The sequence below is a fragment of the Pan paniscus genome, chromosome 9 (assembly GCF_029289425.2).
Source record: "Pan paniscus chromosome 9, NHGRI_mPanPan1-v2.0_pri, whole genome shotgun sequence".
Lineage (NCBI taxonomy): Eukaryota > Metazoa > Chordata > Mammalia > Primates > Hominidae > Pan > Pan paniscus.
The window spans coordinates 126,538,543-126,558,820 of NC_073258.2; the positions used below are offsets into that span (position 1 = coordinate 126,538,543).

Consider the following 20,278-nt stretch of genomic DNA (forward strand, 5'->3'; position numbering starts at 1 on the left):
TTCCTTAGGGTTTGTGTATTTTCAAAGTTATTTTCCTTCATTATGCTGAAAAATTATATTGTAGTATTTTTGTATCCAGTGCTGCTGTTGACAATTCTGAATTGAATCTGATTTGTGTTTCTATGTAAATGCCTATTCCTTCTCTCTGAAAGCATTTGAAATTTTCCCTTCATCTCATGTTCTTTAATCTCACCAAACTGTGAGGAAGTGTAGGTTCTGCCTCATGTCTCCTGTTTTGCACTCTATGCACCCCTTCAATTTCACTTATTTCATTTTCTTTTTTGTTATTTTTATTTTGGGGAGTACACAGTAGGTGTATATAGTTACGGGGTATCTGAGATATTTTGATACACAAATACAACTTATAATAATCACATCAGGTTAAATGTAATATTCATCACCTTAAGCAATTACCCTTTGTGTTGCAAACAATCCAATTATACTGGTTTTTTTATTTTTAAATATAAAATTAATTTTTTTTTAGATGGAGTCTTGCTCTGTCACCCAGGATGGAGTGAAGTGGTGCAATCTCAGCTCACTGCAGCCTCCGCCTCTGGGTTCAAGTAATTCTCCTGCCTCAGCCTCCCAAGTAGCTGGGATTTCAGGTGTCCACCACCACCATGCCTGGCCTTTTTTTTTTTTTTTTTTTTTTGTAGAGACAGGGTTTCACCATGTTTGTCAGGCTTGAACTCCTGACCTCAAGTGATCCACCCACCTCAGCCTCCCAAAGTGCTGGGATTACAGGCGTGAGCCACCACACCCAGCCACATTATTTTTTTCTATATTCATCCTGATACGCTATCAAATAGTGGGTCTTATTCATTCTTTCTATTTTTTGTACCATTAACTATCTTCGTTTCCTCCACACCCACCTCCTGCCCCACTACCCTTCCCAGCTTCTGGTAACCATTCTTCTACTCTCTATCTCCATGAGTTCAATTGTTTTAATTTTTAGTTTCCACAAACAAATGGGAATATGTGAAGTTTGTCTTTCCATGCCTGGCTTATTTCACTTAACATAGTGACCTCCAGTTCCACCCATGTTGTTGCAAGTGAGAGGATCTCATTCTTTGTATGGCTGAATAGTACTCCATTGTGTATAGGCATCACATTTTCTTTAGCCATTCATCTGTTGATGGACACTTAGGTAGCTTCCAAATCTTGGCTATTGTGAACGGTGCTTCAATAAATACGAGAGTGCAGGTATCTATTCAATATACTGATTTACTTTCTTTTGGATATATTCCTAGGAGTTGACCCAGTTATGCTTGGATTAGGAGACTTAAGGCAGTTCCTATTATTCTCATGTGCTAAATAATAAATATAATATTCCGATGTCTTTATGATTAGTTGAGAATAATCAACAATTTATGAACATAGGTATGAGGATAAAATGGATCATATAGTAGCTCTACTTTTAGTTTTTTGAGGGACTACCAAACTCCATAGTGGTTGTACATTCCCATGAACAGTGTACAAGGGTTCCCTTTTCCCAATATCCTCACCAGCATTTGTTATTGTCTAACTTTTGGATAAAAGTTGTTTAAACAGAATGGGATGATATCTCATTGTAGTTTTGATTTGCATTTCTCTGGTGATCAACGATGTTGAGCACCTTTCATATGTCTGTTTCCCATTTGCATGTCTTATTTTTGAGAAATGGCTATTCAGATGTTTTATCCATTTTTAGATTATTATGTTTTTCCTTTAAAGTTGTTTGACCTCTTTGTATATTCTGGTTATTAATCCCTTGTCAGATGGGTAGTTTGCAAATATTTTCTCCCATTCTGTGGGTTGTCTCTTCACTTTGCTGATTGTGTCCTTTGCTGTCCAGAAGATTTTTAACTTGATATGATCCCATTTCTCCATTTTTTTTTTGTTTTGATTGCCTATGCTTGTGGGTTATTACTCAAGAAGTATTTCCTCAATACAATGTCCTGGAGAGTTTCCCCAATGTTTTCTTGTAGCAGTTTTACAGTTTCAGGTATTAGATTTAGGTCTTTAATCCATTTTTATTTGATTTTTGTATATGGCAAGAGATGGGCGTCTACTTTAATTTTTCCGCATATGGATATCGTTTCCACAAGACCATGTATTGAAAGACTGTCTTTTCCCCATTGCATGGTTCTTGACACCTTTATTAATAATGAGGTCACTGTAGGTGTGTGGATTTGTCTCTGGGTTCTCTATTCTGTTCCATTGGTGTATGTGTCTGTTTTTATATCAGTACCTTGCTGTTTTGGTGACTATAGCTCTATATTATAATTTGAAGTCAGGTAATGTGATTGCTCCAGTTTTGTTCTTTTTGTGCATGATAGCTTTGGATATTCTGGATCTTTTGTTGTTCTGTATAAATTTTAGGTTTTTTTATTTCTGTGAAGAACATCATTGATATTTTGATACAAATTGCATTGAATCTTTAGATTGTTTTGGTAGCATGGACATTTTAAAAATATTGATTCCTGCAATCCATGAACATGAAATATCTTTCTGGTTTTTGGTGTCTTCTTCAATTTCCTTCATTGGTGTTTTATAGTTTTTATTGTAGAAATCTTTCACTTCTTTTGTTAATTCCTAGGTATTTAATGTTTTCTGTGACTATTGTAAATAGGATTTCTTTCTCGGTTTCTTTTTCAGATTGTTCATTGTTGACATATAGCAATGCTACTGATTATTGTGTGTTGATTTTTTTTTATCCTGTAACTTCACGGAATTTTTTTATCAGTCCTAACAGGTTTTTGATGGAGTCTTTAGGTTTTCCAAATATAGGATTGTATAATCTGCAAACAAAGATAATTTGACTTCTTCCTTTCCAATCTGGATGTCCTTTCTTTCTCTTGTCTGATTGCTCTAGTTAGGACTTCCGGTACTATGTTGAATTATGGTGGTGAAAGTGAGCATCCTTGTCATGTTTCTGTACTTAGAGGAAAGGCTTTCAGGTTTTCCCCATTCAATATGATATTAGCTGTGGGTCTGTCATACATAGCTTTTATTATGTTGAGGTGCGTTCCTTAGATACCCAGTTTTTTTAAGGTTTTGTCATGAAAGGATGTTGAATTTTGTCAAATGCTTTTTCAGCATCAATTGAAATATCATCTGGTTTTTGTCCTTCATACTGTTGATGTGATGTAACACATTGATTGATTTATGTATGTTGAATTATCCTTGCATCCCAGGGATAAATCCCACTTGGTTATCAATGATATTTCTAACATGTTGGTGAATTCAGTTTGCTAGTATTTTGTTGGAGATTTTTCCATCAATATTCAACAGAGATGTTGCCCAGGAGTTTTCTGTTTTTGATGTGTCTTTGTCTGGTTGGGTAATGCTAACTAAAAATACAAAAATTAGCTGGGCATGGTGGCAGGAGCCTGTAGTCCCAGATACTTGGGACGCTGAGGTGGGAGAATGGCTTGAACTCAGGAGCGGAGGTTGCAGTGAGATTTTATCTCACAAAAAAAAAGGATTGGTGAGCCTGACAAGAGAACGTTTGAAATTATCCAATCAAAGAAAGAAACGGGGGAAAAAAATAAAGAAAAACAGTGAAGCAGACCGATGGAAATTATGGGACACCATAAACTTAACAAATCTTGACATAATAGGAGTTCCTGAAGGAAGAAGAGAGAAAAAATTTACAAAGCATATTTAAGAAAATAATGGATGAAAGTTTCCCAAATCTGATGAAAGGGGATATCATTCAGGTATAGGAAACTTGGAGATCACCATCAAATTCTACCCAAAGAGGAGAATCATAATAAGACATATCATAATCAAATTATCAAAACTTAAAGGAAAAGAAAGAATACTTAAAGCAGCAACAGATGAGAGACATATTACATTCAAGAGTGCCCCAATATGGATTTCAGTATATTTTTCAGCAGAAACCCTGCAGACCAGAAAAGAGTAGAATGATATATTCTACTGAAGTGCTGAAGGAAAAAGGCTGCTAATCAAGAATACTTCGCCTGACAAATCTGTCCTTCAAAAATAAGGGAAAAATTAAAACTTCCCCAGACAAACATAAAACGAGAGAATTCTTCACCACTAGGCTTACTTTACAGGAATTACTAATGGGAGTTCTTTAAGCTAAAACGAACAGCCATTAACTAAAAAAAAAAAAAAAAGGTAAAAAACCCATTGCTATAAGTAATAGAGCCATACTCAGAATTCTCTCACACTATAAAGGTGATGTATAAAGTAATTTTATTCCTACCATGAAAGTTAAGAGACAAAACTATTAAAAATAATTGTACCTACAAAAAAATTTTAAGGGATAAAAATTACCAAAAAAAGTAAATTTTGATATCAAAATCATAAAAGGTATGTGAACAGAATGAAAATATAGAGATTTTGCATGTGATTAAAGTTAAGTTGTTATTATCCTAAGGTTGCTTGCTATAAGGATAAGATATTTTGTGTAAGCTGCATGGTAATCGCAAAGCAAAAAACTGTAATAGTTGCATGACATATAAAAAGAAAGTATTCAAAGCATACCACAACAGAAAACCATCAAACCACAAAGGAAGACACCAAGAAAAGAAGAAAGAACCAAAAGACCTACAAAACAATCAGAAAACAATACTAAAATGATAGTAGCAAGTTGTTAACTGTCAATAACTACCTTGAACGTAAATGGATTAAATTATCCAATAAAAAGGCATACAGTGGCTGAATGGATTGAAAAAACAAGATTCAACTATATGCATGTAAGAGATTCACAGTGCTAGTATGGACGTACATAGATTGAGAGGGAATGAATGGAAAAAGGTATTCCACACAAAATGGAAATGAAAGAGAGTAAGGATAGCTATATGTAGACAGAATAAACATTAAGTCAAAAACTAGTTTTTAAAAAAGACACTCTCCTTATCTGGTAATAATAATTAATTAATTAGTTAAAAAGACAGAGGTCATTACATAATGATAAATGAATTCATTCACCAAGAGGATATATAAGTTGTAAATATATACAAACCCGACATCTGAGCACCTAAATACATAAAGCAATTATTAAATGATCTGAAGGGAGAGATCAACGGCAATACTATACTAGTATTGCATTTTCAACAATGAACAGATCATTTAGACAGAAAATCAATAATGAAACAACTGACTTGAATTACACTTTACACTAAATGGGCCTAACAGACATACAGAACATTCCACCTAATAGCAGCAGAATACACATTCTTCTCAAGCACACATAGAAAATTCTTCAGTGAAAATATGCTAGTCCACAAAACAAACTTTACCAAATTTAAGAAAATTGAAACCATACCAAGCATCTTTTCAGACCACAACAACAATAAAATAGAAATCAATCACGGAAGAAATATTGAAACACAACTATGTGGATATTAAACAACATGCTCCTGAACAACCAAAGGATCTCAAAAGAAATTTTAAAAAAATTAAAAAAAATACCTCAACACAAAAATGGAAACACAATGTATCAAAACTTATGGGATTCAGCAGAAACAGTCTTAAGAAAAAGATATATAATGGTAAATGCTTGCATTTAAGAATAATCCAGATAAACAATCAAATGTAACACCCCAAGGAAGTAGAGAAAGAAGAAGTAAGCCCAAAGGTGGTGCAAGTGTTTAACAAAGATCAAAGCAGAAATAAATGAAGTAGAGACTACAAAAACAATAGAAAAAAACAGGCAAGACTAAGAGATGGTTTTTTGGTTTTTGTTTTTTGAGATGGAGTCTCGCTCTGTTTCCCAGGCTGGAGTGCAGTGGTGCCATCTCTGCTCACTGCAAACTCCACCGCCAGGGTTCAAGCGATTCTCCTGCCTCAGCCTCTCGAGTAGCTGGGACTACAGGCATGTGCCACCACTCCTGGCTAATTTTTTGTATTTTTAGTAGAGACGGGGTTTCACCATGTTAGCCAGGATGGTCTTGATCTCCTGACCTCGTGATCTGCCTGCCTTGGCCTCCCAAAGTGCTGGGATTACAGGCGTGAGCCACTGTGCCTGGCCTAAGAAATTATTTTATAAAAAGATACATAATTTCAGCAGATTAAGAAAATCACTAGACTAACCAGGAAAAAAAGAAAAATTCAAATAAATAAGAAATGAAAGAGACACTGTAACTGATGCTACAGAAATACTAAGAATCAAAAGAAACTGCTATGAACAAACATATGCCAACAAATGGGATAATCCAGAAGAAATGAACAAATTCCTAGACAAATAAAACCTACCAAGACTGAATCAAGAAAAAATAGAAAATGTGAACAAATAAAGTAAGAAGTAAGATGTAAGGGTAAGAAGATCAAATTAGTAATAATAAAAGCATTTCATAGAAGCAAATTTCAAGACCAGAGAGTTTTACCACTGAATTTTACCAAATATTTGAAGAACTAACATCAGAACTAACATCTTCTCACACTCATCCAAAAAATCAAAGTGGAGAGAATACTTCCAAATTCACTTCATGAGGCCAGCATTACCCTGATACAAAATCCAGACAAGGACACTAGGAGAAAGGAAAATTACAGAAAATATCCCTGATGAATGCATATGCAAAAATTCTCAACCAAATATTAGCAAACTGAATTCAAGAAAACATTAAAAGAATTATTCACCATGATTAGGAGGAGGTTCCATGATGGCCGAATAGGAACAGCTCCAGTCTACAGCACCCACCGTGAGCGACGCAAAAGACGGGTGATTTCTGCATTTCCAACTGAGGTACAGGGTTCATCTCACTGGGGCTTGTCTGACAGTGGGCGCAGAACAGTGGCTGCAGCCCATGGAGCATGAGCCAAAGCAGGGCGAGGCATCGCCTCACCCAGAAGTGCAAGGGATCAGGGAATTCCCTTTCCTAGCCAAGGGAAGCCGTGAGAGACGGTACCTGGAAAATCAGGTCACTCCCACCCTAATACTGCGTACTGCGCTTTTCCAATGGTCTTAGCAAATGGCACACCAGGAGGTTATATCCCGCACCTGGCTCGGAGGGTCCTACGCCCATGGAGCCTCACTCACTGCCAGCACAGCAGTCTGAGATTGAACTGCAAGGTGGCAGCGAGGCTGGGGGAGGGGTGCCTGCCATTGCTGAGCCTTCAATAGGTAAACAAAGCGGCTGGGAAGCTCGAACTGGGTGGAGCCCACCGCAGCTCAAGGAGGCCTGCCTGTGTCTGTAGACTCCACCTCTGGGGGCAGGACATAGCTGAAAAAAAGGTTGCAGAAACTTCTGCAGACTTAAACGTCCCTGTCTGACAGCTTTGAAGAGAGTACTGGTTCTCCCAGCAGGGAGTTTGAGATCTGAGAACAGACAGACTGCCTCCTCAAGTGGGTCCCCCCAAGTAGCCTAACTGGGAGGCACCTCACAGTAGGCGCCAACTGACACCTCATATGGCCGGATGCCCCTCTGAGACAAAGCTTCCAGAGGAAGGATCAGGCAGCAACATGTGCCATTCTGCAATATTCACTGTTCTGCAGCCTCCACTGGTGGTGATCCCTAGGCAAACAGGGTCTCAAGTGGACCTCCAGCAAACTCCAACAGACCTGCAGTTGAGGGTCCTAACTGTTAGAAGGAAAACTAAAAAACAGAAAGGACATCCACACCAAAACCCCATCTGTACGTCACCATCATCAAAGACCAAAGGTAGATAAAACCACAAAGATGGGGAGAAACCAGAGCAGAAAAGCTGAAAATTCTAAAAATTGGGCACCTTTTCTCCTCCAAAGGAACGCAGCTCCTCACCAGCAACGGAACAAAGCTGGACAGAGAATGACTTTGACAAGTAGAGAGAAGAAGGCTTCAGACGATCAGTAATAACAAACTTCTCCAAGCTAAAGGAGGATGTTCGAACCCATCGCAAAGAAGCTAAAAACCTTGAAAAAAGATTAGACGAATGGCTAACTAGAATAAACAGCATAGAGAAGACCTTAAATGACCTGATGGAGCTGAAAACCATGGCATAAGAACTACGTGACACATGCACAAGCTTCAGTAGCTGATTTGATCAAGTGGAAGAAAGGGTATCAGTGATTGAAGATCAAATGAATGAAACGAAGTGAGAAGTTTACAGAAAAAAGAGGAAAAAGAAATGAACAAAGCCTCCAAGAAATATGGGACTATGTAAAAAGACCAAATCTACATCTGATTGGTGTACCCGAAAGTGATGGGGAGAATGGAACCAAGTTGGAAAACACTCTGCAGGATATTATCCAGGAGAACCTCCCCAACCTAGCAAGGCTGACCAACATTCAAATTCAGGAAATACAGAGAATGCCACAAAGATACTCCTCCAGAAGAGCAACTCCAAGACACATAATTGTCAGATTCACCAAAGTTGAAATGAAGGAAAAAATGTTACGGGCAGCCAGAGAGAAAGCTCAGGTTACCCACAAAGGGAAGCCTATCAGACTAACAGCAGATCTCTCGGCAGAAACTCCACAAGCCAGAAGAGAGTGAGGGCCAATATTCAATATTCTTAAAGAAAAGAATTTTCAACCCAGAATTTCATATTCAGCAAAACTAAGCTTCATAAGTGAAGGAGAAATAAAATGCTTTACAGACAAGCAAATGCTGAGAGATTTTGTCACCACCAGGCCTGCCTTACAAGAGCTCCTGAAAGAAGCACTAAACACAGAAAGGAACAACCTGTACCAGTCACTGCAAAAACATGCCAAATTGTAAAGACCATCAATGCTAGGAAGAAAATGCATCAACTAACGAGCAAAATAACCAGATAACATCATAATGACAGGATCAAATTCACACATAACAATATTAGCCTTAAATGTAAATGGGCTAAATGTCCGAATTAAAAGACACAGACTGGCAAATTGGACAGAGTCAAGACCCATAAGTGTGCTGTGTTCAAGAGACCCATCTCATGTGCAGAGACACACATAGGCTCAAAATAAAGGGATGGAGGAAGATCTACCAAGCAAATGGAAAACAAAAAAAAAGCAGGGGCTGCAATCCTAGTCTCTGATAAAACAGACTTTAAACCAACAAAGATCAAAAGAGACAAAGAAGGCCATTACATAATGGTAAAGGGATCAATTCAACAAGAAGAGATAACTATCCTAAATACATACGCACCCAATACAGGAGCACACAGATTCATAAAGCAAGTCCTTAGAGACCTACAAAGAGACTTAGACTCCCACACAATAATAATGGGAGACTTTAACACTCCACTGTCAACATTAGACAGATCACGAGACAGAAAGTTAACAAGGATACCCAGGAATTGAACTCAGCTCTGCACCAAGCAGACTTAATAGACATCTACAGAACTCTCCACCCCAAATCAACAGAATATACATTCTTCTCTGCACCTCATCGCACTTATTCCAAAGTTGACCACATAGTTGGAAGTAAAGCACTCCTCATCAAATGTAAAAGAACAGAAATTATAAAAAACTGTCTCTCAGACCACACTGCAATCAAACTAGAACTCAGGATTAAGAAATTCACTCAAAACTGCTCAATTACATGGAAACTGAACAACCTTCTTCTGAATGACTACTGGGTACGTAATGAAATAAAGGCAGAAATGAAGATGTTCTTTGAAATGAATGAGAACAAAGACACAACATACCAGAATCTCTGGGACATATTTAAAGCAGTGTGTAGAGGGAATTTTATATCACTAAATGCCCACAAGAGAAAGCAGGAAAGATCTAAAATTGACACCCTAACATCACAATTAAAAAAACTAGAGAAGCAAGAGCAAACGCATTCAAAAGCTAGCAGAAGGCAAGAAATAACTAAGATCAGAGCAGAACTGCAGGAGAGAGAGACACAAAAAACCCTTCAAAAAAATCAATGAATCCAGGAGCTGGTTTTTTGAAAAGATCAACAAAATTCATAGACCACTAGCAAGACTAATAAAGAAGGAAATAGAGAAGAATCAAATAAAAAATGATAAAGGGGATATCACCACCAATCCCACAGAAATACAAACTACCATCAGAGAACACTATAAACACCCTACACAAACTAGAAAATCTAGAAGAAATGGATAAATTCCTGGACATATACACCCTCCCAAGACTAAACCTGGAAGAAGTTGAATCTCTGAATAGACCAATAACAGGCTCTGAAATTGAGGCAATAATTAATAGCCTACCAACCAGAAAAAGTCCAGGACCAGACAGATTCACAGCCAAATTCTACCAGAGGTACAAAGAGGAGCTGGTACCATTCCTTCTGAAACCATTCCAATCAATAGAAAAAGAGGGAATACTCCCTAAGTCATTTTATGAGGCCAGCATCATCCTGATACCAAAGCCTGGCAGAGACACAACAAAAAAAGGAATTTTAGACCAATATCCCTGATGAACATCGATGCAAAAATCCTCAAAATACTGGCAAACCGAATCCAGCAGCACATCAAAAAGCTTATCCACCATGATCAAGTTGGCTTCATCCCTGGGATGCAAGGCTGGTTCAACATATGCAAATCAATAAATGTAATCCAGCATATAAACAGCACCAAAGACAAAAACCACATGATTATCTCAATAGAGGCAGAAAAGGCCTTCGACAAAATTCAACAGCCCTTCATGCTAAAAACTCTCAATCAACTAGGTATTGATGGGGCATATCTCAAAATAATAAGAGCTATTTATGACAAACCCACAGCCAATATCATACTGAATGGGTAAAAACTGGAAGCATACCCTTTGAAAACTGGCACAAGACATGGATGCCCTCTCTTACCACTCCTATTCAACATAGTGTTGGAAGTTCTGGCCAGGGCAATCAGGCAGGAGAAAGAAATAAAAGGTATTCAATTAGGAAAAGAGGAAGTCAAATTGTCCCTGTTTGCAGATGACATGATCGTATATTTAGAAAACCCCATCATCTCAGCCCAAAATCTCCATAAGCTGATAAGCAACTTCAGCAAAGTCTCAGGATACAAAATCAATGTGCAAAAATCACAAGCATTCCTATACACCAATAACAGACAAACAGAGAGCCAAATCATGAGTGAACTCCCATTCACAATTGCTTCAAAGAGAATAAAATACCTAGGAATCCAACTGACAAGGGATGTGAAGGACCTCTTCAAGAAGAACTACAAACCACTCCTCGACAAAATAAAAGAGGACACAAACAAATGGAAGAACATTCCATGCTCATGGACAGGAAGAATCAATACCCTGAAAATGGCCATACTGCCCAAGGTAATTTATAGATCCAATGCCATCCCCATCAAGCTACCAATGACTTTCTTCACAGAATTGGAAAAAACTACTTTAAAGTTCATATGGAACCAAAAAAGAGCCTGCATTGCCAAGACAATCCTAAGCCAAAAGAACAAAGCTGGAGGCATCATGCTACCTGACTTCAAACTATACTACAAGGCTACAGTAACCAAAACAGCATGGTACTTGTACCAAAGCAGAGATATAGACCAATGGAACAGAATAGAGCCCTCAGAAATAATACCACACATCTACAGCCATCTGATCTTTGACAAACCTGACAAAAACAAGAAATGGGGAAAGGATTCCCTATTTAATAAATGGTGCCGGGAAAACTAGCTAGCCATATGTAGAAAGCTGAAATTGGATCCCTTCCTTACACCTTATACAAAAATTAATTCAAGATGGATTAAAGACTTAAATGTTAGACCTAAAACCATAAAAACCCTAGAAGAAAACCTAGGCAATACCATTCAGGACATAGGCATAGGCAAGGACTTCATGACTAAAACACCAAAAGCAATGGCAACAAAAGCCAGAATTGACAAATGGGATCTAACTAAACTAAAGAGCTTCTGCACAGCAAAAGAAATTACCATCAGAGTGAACAGGCAACCTACAGAATAGGAGAAAAATTTTGCAATCTATTCATCTGACAAAGGACTAATATCTAGAATCTACAAAGAACTTACACAAATTTACTAGAAAAAATCAAACAACCCCATCAACAAGTGGGTGAAGGATATGAACAGACACTTCTCAAAAGAAGACATTTATGAAGCCAACAGACACATAAAAAATGCTCATCATCACTGGCTATTAGAGAAATGCAAATCAAAACCACAATGAGATACCATCTCACACCAGTTAGAATGGCCATCATTAAAAAGTCAGGAAACAACAGGTGCTGGAGAGGATGTGCAGAAATAGGAACACTTTTACACTGTTGGTGGGAGTGTAAACTAGTTCAACCATTGTGGAAGACAGTGTGGTGATTCCTCAAGGATCTAGACCTAGAAATACCATTTGACCCAGCCATTACTGGGTATATACCCAAAGGATTATAAATCATGCTGCTATAAAGACACATGCACACATGTGTTTATTGCAGCACTATCCACAATAGCAAAGACTTGGAACCAACCCAAATGTCCATCAGTGACGGACTGGATTAAGAAAATGTGGCACATATACACCATGGAATACTATGCAGCCATAAAAAAAGATGAGTTCATGTCCTTTGTAGGGACATGGATGAAGCTGGAAACCATCATTCTGAGCAAACTATTGCAAGGACAGGAAACCAAACACCACATGTTCTCACTCATAGGTGGGAATTTAGCAATGAGAACACTTGGACACCGGATGGGGAACATCACACACCCGGGCCTGTCGTGGGGTAGGGGGAGGGGGGAGGGAGAGCATTAGGAGATATACCTAATGTAAATGATGAGTTAATGGGTGCAGCACACCAATATGGCACATGTATACATATGTAACAAACCTGCACGTTGTGCACATGTACCCTAGAACTTAAAGTATAATTTAAAAAAAGAATTATTCACTATGATTAAGTAGGATTTATCCCAGAGAAGCAAGGATGAGTCAACATACACAAACCAATTAATGTAATACACCACATCAACAGAATGAAAGATAAAAATCCTATGATCATCTCAATAAATGCAGAAAACCATTCGACAAGATTTAACACCATTTCATCACAAAAACTCTCAACACATTAGACGTAGAGGGAATGGACCACAACACAATAAAGCCATATGTGACAAATCTGGAGCTACCATCATTCTCAATGGTGAAAAGTTTTAAGCTTTTCCTCCATGATTGGGTCAAAACAAGGATGCCCACTCTCACCATTTCCTTTCAACATGGTACTGGAATTTCTAGCAAAAGAAATTAGGCAAGAGAAAGAAGTAAAAGGCATCCTAATTTCTTTAAAAAAAAAAAAAAGGAAGAAGTGAAATTGTCTCTATTTGCTGATGACATAATTTTATATATGGGAAACTGTACAGATTCTACAAAAAATTCTACAGTTTGTAGAAACTGTACAGATTCTACAAAAGAACTAATACATGAATTCAACAAAGTTGCAAGATACAAAATCAACATACAAAAATCAGTAGCATTTCTATGTACTAAAAATGAACTATCTAAAAGAGAAATTAATGGAAAATAATCCTATTTAAAATAGCAACAAAAAATTAAATATGTAGGTGTAAGTTTAACCAAGGAAGTAAAAAATCTATATACTGGAAACTATAAAACACTGATGAAAGAAATTAAAGAAAACAAAAAAAGGAAATCTATCCCATATTCAGGGATTAGAAGTGTATTGTAGGCTGGGCGTGGTGGCTCACACCTGTAATCCCAGCACTTTGGGAGGCCAAGGCGGGCAGATCACAAGGTCAGGAGTTCGAGAACAGCCTGGCCAATATGGTGAAACCCCATCTCTACTAAAAATACAAAAATTAGCCAGGCGTGGTGGCAGGTGCCTGTAATCCCAGCTACTTGGGAGGCTGAAGTCTCCAAGGAACGCTAAGTTTCCTCCTTGTCGTGACAGACATGAAGTGAACTTAGTTTCAGGAGATGGAGGCTGGATGGCCCTCAGGGGCTGACCCATAGGGTGTCGAACTTTAGGATATAGCAGAGAGAGAGCTTGGCATGGCTTGTTATCCCAGGCTGTGGAATCCTGGAAAAGAGCTACCATACAGCCCATGCCTGGTCGACTGGAGGACCATCCTAGTGGAAAGGGGACAATCTGGGCCTCTGGCCTGCCGTGGGCACAAGCATAACAATTCCTTCTGTTTAAAGTGTGGACAGAATGCTTGATCCATTCCAACCAGGCATTAGCATCTTTATATCCTGTCTCAATTGCCAAAGTTTGTTTATTAGTTTTCTTACATACCAAGCAACTATCTGTAACTTGTTTGGCCAGGGTACAAATTCCTATACACCCATAACCTCTGAGAACTGCAACACACAAGGCCTGGGGTCCCCAGTGGGTCCCTTGATGTAGTTGGGATAAGATTTCCTTCATCATTTCTCTCTGGTCTGGCAATATCCATTTTCTGTCTGAATTCTCTTTAGTGCCTATTTTTATTAGTTTTTATTTTTCAGTGGAAGAGAAAATGGGGATTACGGTAGGAGGAGGAAGGTAGGGAGTTAAGTGGAAAATAGGCGCTTTAGAGGAGACAGCAGCCTGTTTGGCATGTGATCTGCTAGGTTATTTCTTTGACTTTCAAAAGAAAGGCCTTTCTGGTGTCCGGGAACATGGACAATAGCTATGTCTTCCAGCAACTGAAGGTTATTCAATACTTGGGTGATTAGCTCCTTGTGAACAAGGTCTTGACCTTCACTATTAATGAGACCTCATTCAGTCCAAATTTTTCCAAATGTATGAGCCACTCCAAAGGCATACTTAGAATCGGTATAGATGGTTCATTCCTGGTTCTGTAAGTACTTTAAGGCTTGGCTGAGTGCAAACAGCTCATATGTTTGAGCAGACCACTTATTAGGCAATTTTCCTCACTCTATTTCTACAAGAGTTTCTCCATCAATTACTGAATGCCCACTGTGTCTTTTTCCCTCAATCACCCAGGAGGAACCATCTATAAACAAGTGTCATCCTGTCCTGAAGGGAGTTTCTCCTAGGTCTGGTCAGACTTTTGTATGGTAATCAATTAAATCTAAACTCTTTAGATTTGGATCCCCTGTTAGGAAACCTGCTAGGTTAAGTGAATTATCAGTGGTTAATATTAAATCATCTTTTTCTAACAGAATGGCCTTATACATTAAGATTCTTGAGTCAGTAAGCCATCTCCCTGCCTTCTGGTTTAAGGCAGTTCTAACTTGGTGAGGCGTACTGTCAATTTTCCTCCAAAGGTTAACTTTCTACTTTCTTCAACTAATACTGCTGTAGCAGCAATGGACTGGATGCATTGAGGCCATCCACAAGTAACCAGATCTAAGACTTTTGGCAGAAAGGCCATGGGCTGCCGACAGCCTCTGTGATCTCGAGTAAGCACTCCTAATGCTACTCCATTGTTCACACTGACAAAAGGTGGAATGGCTTCTCTAGGGAAGGTAAGGCTAAAACAGGGGTGGTTATGAGTCTTTTTTCAGCTCTTCGACCTGATCAACTTCCTCAGGAGTCCACAGGGGATGGTCAGGCTTCTCCTGGGCAAGTTTTTGATATAACAGTTTACTGTATAGTGCATATGTGTCAATGCGTAAGCAGCAGTATCCAATTAACCCTAAAAATTTCCTGTGTTTTTGTTTAGTTTGAGGCAAGGGTAGGGGCACGATTCACTCAATTCATTCAGGCCCTATTCTTCACTTGCCTGCACTTATTAAGTGGCCTAAATATTTAACGTCAGGCTCTACATACTGAAGCTTTCCTTTTGAGACTCATAGCCCCTTGAACTGCAGATGGTTAAGAATATGTGTAGAGAAGTCAGTAACCTTCTTTAGATCTTCGCCAGATATAAGAATATCATCCATGTACTAGAGCAAGCATATTTGCTTTGGGATGACCACTTTTTCTAACACTTGTTCTAAAATTTGGCCAAAAAGATTAGGGGAGTCTGTCTTGGGGCAAGACTGTCCATCGAGGAGATGGACAAACAGAGGAGTGAGCAGCCCCTGAATCGACTAAAAAGGTGACAAGCTCATGTTTAGGTCCCACCTCCAAATTTATCAAGGGCTCCTGGTGGGACTCAAGATAAAAGAGACAGAGCCCCTGACCCCCCTATTCTTCCTCAAAAGTCATGAGTGGAAGGGCTTCTTTCTCCTTTCTTAGTTCGGGACATTCTCTCTTGAAGTGACCTGTTCTGCATTGGTAGCACCTATCTTACACTTCCTCCCTCTCAGTTCTGGGATTCTTTGACCTTGCTCCCCCACACCCTTTAGGGGGCCTGATAAACCCCTTGGTCTTAGTCCTCCAGATGGAGGCTGGGGTCCTTTAAAGGAGGGTTTGGACCTTTTATAGTTTCTGGCTCCCTGGAAGTTCTGTTTAAAAGTACATGGGTTTGGAGTCATCTGTTGGAAGGTGGATAACATAAGTTTTGTCTTTTGTTTCGCTTTTCTTTGTCTCTCCTCACATATATCTTTTGAACTTCCCTGAGAAGTTCACTTAGGGGCCAGTCTACCCAATTTTCTATCTTTTGTAATTTTTTTGAAATGTCTGACCAACTTTTAATGACAAATTGGAGTTTTAACATTCCTTGCCCAAGGGGATCATTCAAATTGAAGCCTGCATATTGTCTCATTTGCTCCTTCAGTCTGTCTAGGAATCTCATAGGCCCTTTATCCTTTTCCTATTGTATATCAAATGCTTTAGAAAGATTTTGGGTTCGGGGTACTGATTCCCGAATTCCTTTTATTATCATCTCTCTTAGGTCCTGCATGTTTTCCCGGTGATCTGCATTGTTATTGTCCCACCAGGTGTCTCGGGCAGGGAATTTCTGTTCCACAGTAGGAACGTTTTGACCAGAAGGATGCTCATGTTCCCAGACTACCATACCAGCCCTATGAATCCTACTCCTTTCTTCCCCTGAAAAAAGGATGCCCAAGATGGACATTAACTTGACCCAAGTATATAACTGAGGTCTTAAGAATTGATCAATTTGATCTGACACTCCATAAGGGTCATCTAGTGGTGGCTTAAGCTCCTTTTTTAAATTCTGGACTTCTGAACTGGTTAAGGGAGCATTTATAAAGCCAATGGCTCCCCCTCCTTTTGGTACCTCTTTTAAGGGAAAGAGAGTCAAGGCTGACTCCTTAGGTGTGGAGGGAAATGGGAAATTCTGATTATCTTTTTTACAATGTTCTACTTCACACTGGAGTCCTTTTAGAGAGGGGTATTTAGGTTGGGAGAGAACAGGCTCTTGGGATGGTAATTCCCAAGAGTCAGGGTTATAAGAAGGAGGGATAACGTGAACAGAAGAAGGATTTGGAATGGAATCTGAGGCAGCAGCAGCTGTCTGCGGGGAAAGATTGGGGACACTGAGCAGGCATAGATGGTCTAGGGGGTCCCATGAGCTGGAGTCTTTAGGCATGGGAACTGGCTCCTCTGACTTTTCATTTTGAAGTGCAAGATTGGGCTCTTCCCTAGTTGTTTTTAAGGAAAAAAGGACAGGTCCCTGCCTCCAACAAAGACCTGTTCTTCTTGAGAAACTGGACTTTTATCATTAACATATTGAATTAGAAGCTAGCACATTACATTCTCATTCCACCCAAACTTTGGCCAGAAGATTGAGGGTTTGAGGATAGGGCCCTGAGTCCAAATAAAACAACAATATTTTATCATTTGTTGTTTCTTCTTGTGTTTAGTCCCTTCATTATCCTTCCAGTATTTTAACATGAGATCTAGGGGGCTATCAAGGGGAATATCCTTATTACCATCTTTATCCTTCTTGCTCCTTGTCTTGCTTGGGGTATTTCCCACATTGGGTCCTGGTTAGGCTCAATCTCTCGTATTAAAGATGTCTCGCCTAGCCTTCTCTGGAGGCTTGCTGGGGCTATTAGACTCAATCGCTCATATTAGAGATGTCTCGCCTTTCCTTTAGCCCCACCTGCTGGAGGCTCCTTGCATTCACGCACACTTTCAACCCCCAGAATATCCCCACCACCAAGGAAGTATTTTGTTGTCCCTGCGACATTTCTTACCTTGGTCTGTGCACAGAGTTACCTGGTCGCAGTTGTATGTGAGGATCCTTTCCCCCAAGTCGCCAGCTGGTTTCTTTCTGCATTGCTGAGAGTCTGGGTTTATTCGTCACACTAGGTGGGTCTTGATTCCTTACCCCTGAGGCCACTGCAACAAGGCAGCGGGCATGCCTCCTCACGGGAGAGATATAGACCCTCCCCAGAAGAGAATGGGAATCCTGGACGAGCCCTCAAATTTGTATTTGTATTTCAGTGCTGCAAAAGAAACAGCACTCGAGCATAAATTTTCTCAGCAAGGCAATTTACTTCTGTAGAAGGGTGCATCTCACAGATGGAGCAATGGCAAGAGCACACCTGAACAAAGAAGGAGAAGGGGGTCTTATCCCTGATGCAGGTAGCCCCTACTGCTGTGTCGTTCCCCTGTTGGCAAGGGTTGAACCACACAGTCTAAGCTAATTCTGACTGGCTATTTTAAAGAGAGCAGGGTTATGAACCAGACTGGTGGGGTGAGCAGTTTTGGCGGGAAGGATGGTTACAGAACAGGTGACTAAAGGTGACTCAGGTCAAAGCAGGTGACCAGAGGTGACTCAGGACAGAGCAGGTGATCAGGAGTGACTCAGGGCAGAGCAGGTGAGCAGGGAAACAGATGTGAACTACTGATTAGAACTGGTGTAAAAGGTTGTTTACTGAAACTAGAGGCAAGGAGATGAGGAGAATGAGGAATTTAAACTTTAAAATGGAGAACAAAGAACTGAACATACTGACATACTGATCCTTTGAAGAGAAATTTAGAATTCACTGTATTTAACATCAGCAAACCAAATTCAACAACACACTGAAAAGATAATACACCACAATCAAGTGACTTTTATACCAGAAATGCATGAATGCTTCAACATTTGCAAATCAACAAATAAGATACATCACATAAACAGAATTAAGAACAAAAATCATATGATCATCTAATAGATGCTAAAAAAGCATTTGATAAAATTAAGCATCCCTTTATCATAAAAACCCTCACCAAACTAGGCATCAAAGGAACATACATCAAAATAATAAGAGTCACATATAATAAACTCATAGCCAACATCATACCAAATGGGAAAAAGTTGAAAGCATTCCCTCTAAGAACTGGAACAAGACAAAGTTGCCTACTTTCACCACTCTTATTCAACATGGTACTGGAAGTCCTCACCAAAGCAATCAGACAAGAGAAAAATATAAAAGACATCCAAATTAAAAAAGAGGAAGTCAAATTATCCCTGTTCACTGACGATATAATCTTATATTTGGAAAACCCTAAAGACTCCACCAAAAATCGCTTAGATTTGATAAATGAATTCAGTTAAAGTTTAAGGATACAAAATTAATGTACAGATATCAGCGCCATTTCTATACACCAGTAATGTTCTAGTCAAAGATATCAGTCAAAATAATATTAATAATTTTTTAAAGTAAAACCTTCTGCTCTAAAAAACATACTGTTAAGTATAAGAAAGGACAAACTATAGACTGAGAGAAAATATTTCCCAAAAAGGACTGAATATATTTCCTGACTATGTAATAAATTATATATTTATATATTTATATTTAATTTATAAAACTATTTTTATATAATGAATTATATATTTCTTGAATATATAATGAATTCTCATAACCTAATAACAATAAGACAAACACCACAAAAAATTGTATTTAAAGGGAATAATATAGGCGTTAAGAAATTATTTAGGCAGATAGTGAGGGTACAGGAGTCCTTGGTAAGGTTTTTCTTTTAATAGAAAGCAGCCCCCAAATCATTTCTTTTCTAACAGAAAGTAGCCTGAAAAATCAAGCTGCAAGCATAGATAAGCAAGCTGGAAACTTGCACAGGTGAATCCCGGCAGCTGTGCCAAAAGCCAGGTATATACAACAAATAGGTTTTCTTCTCCCTTCTCCTTGTCGCCATGTGTGCGGGTGTCATGGCACCGGCCAGGTGGAAACCACATCTGCCTAATAAAAGAAAGATTAGGGTGGGATGGCCAGCCTCTTTGTGGACTATGTAAATGGCACACTTGGTCCAACTAAATCCCTAGGCCCTATGTAAATCAGATACTGCCTCCTCAAGCCCTCTATAAAACCAGCCGCTTCCCACCGCAACCCGGGAGATCCCTTCGGAACCCCCTCCCTCTGCACAGGGGAGCTTTCCTCTTGTTTCTTTCACCTATTAAACTTTCTGCTCTTAAACCCATTCCGTGTGTGCCCACATCTTTGTTCTCCTTAGCGCGAGACAACGAACCTCAGTTATTTCCCCAGACAGACAACACCACTTCATTGTGGGGACTCGCCCAGGATCAGAATCAGAACAGAAGGTATATTCATCAGAGGGGTGAGTACAGGCGCAGAACTTAACTTTCAACTCTGTCCTTTCATTTG

General features: G+C 39.1%; 1 protein-coding gene across 1 annotated transcript in view; it reads right to left on the reverse strand.

Annotated features, from left to right (window-relative positions):
• ACRV1 (acrosomal vesicle protein 1) overlaps positions 1-20,278 on the reverse strand; it is a 216,818-nt gene that overhangs the window by 183,397 nt on the left and 13,143 nt on the right. The window lies entirely within an intron of this gene.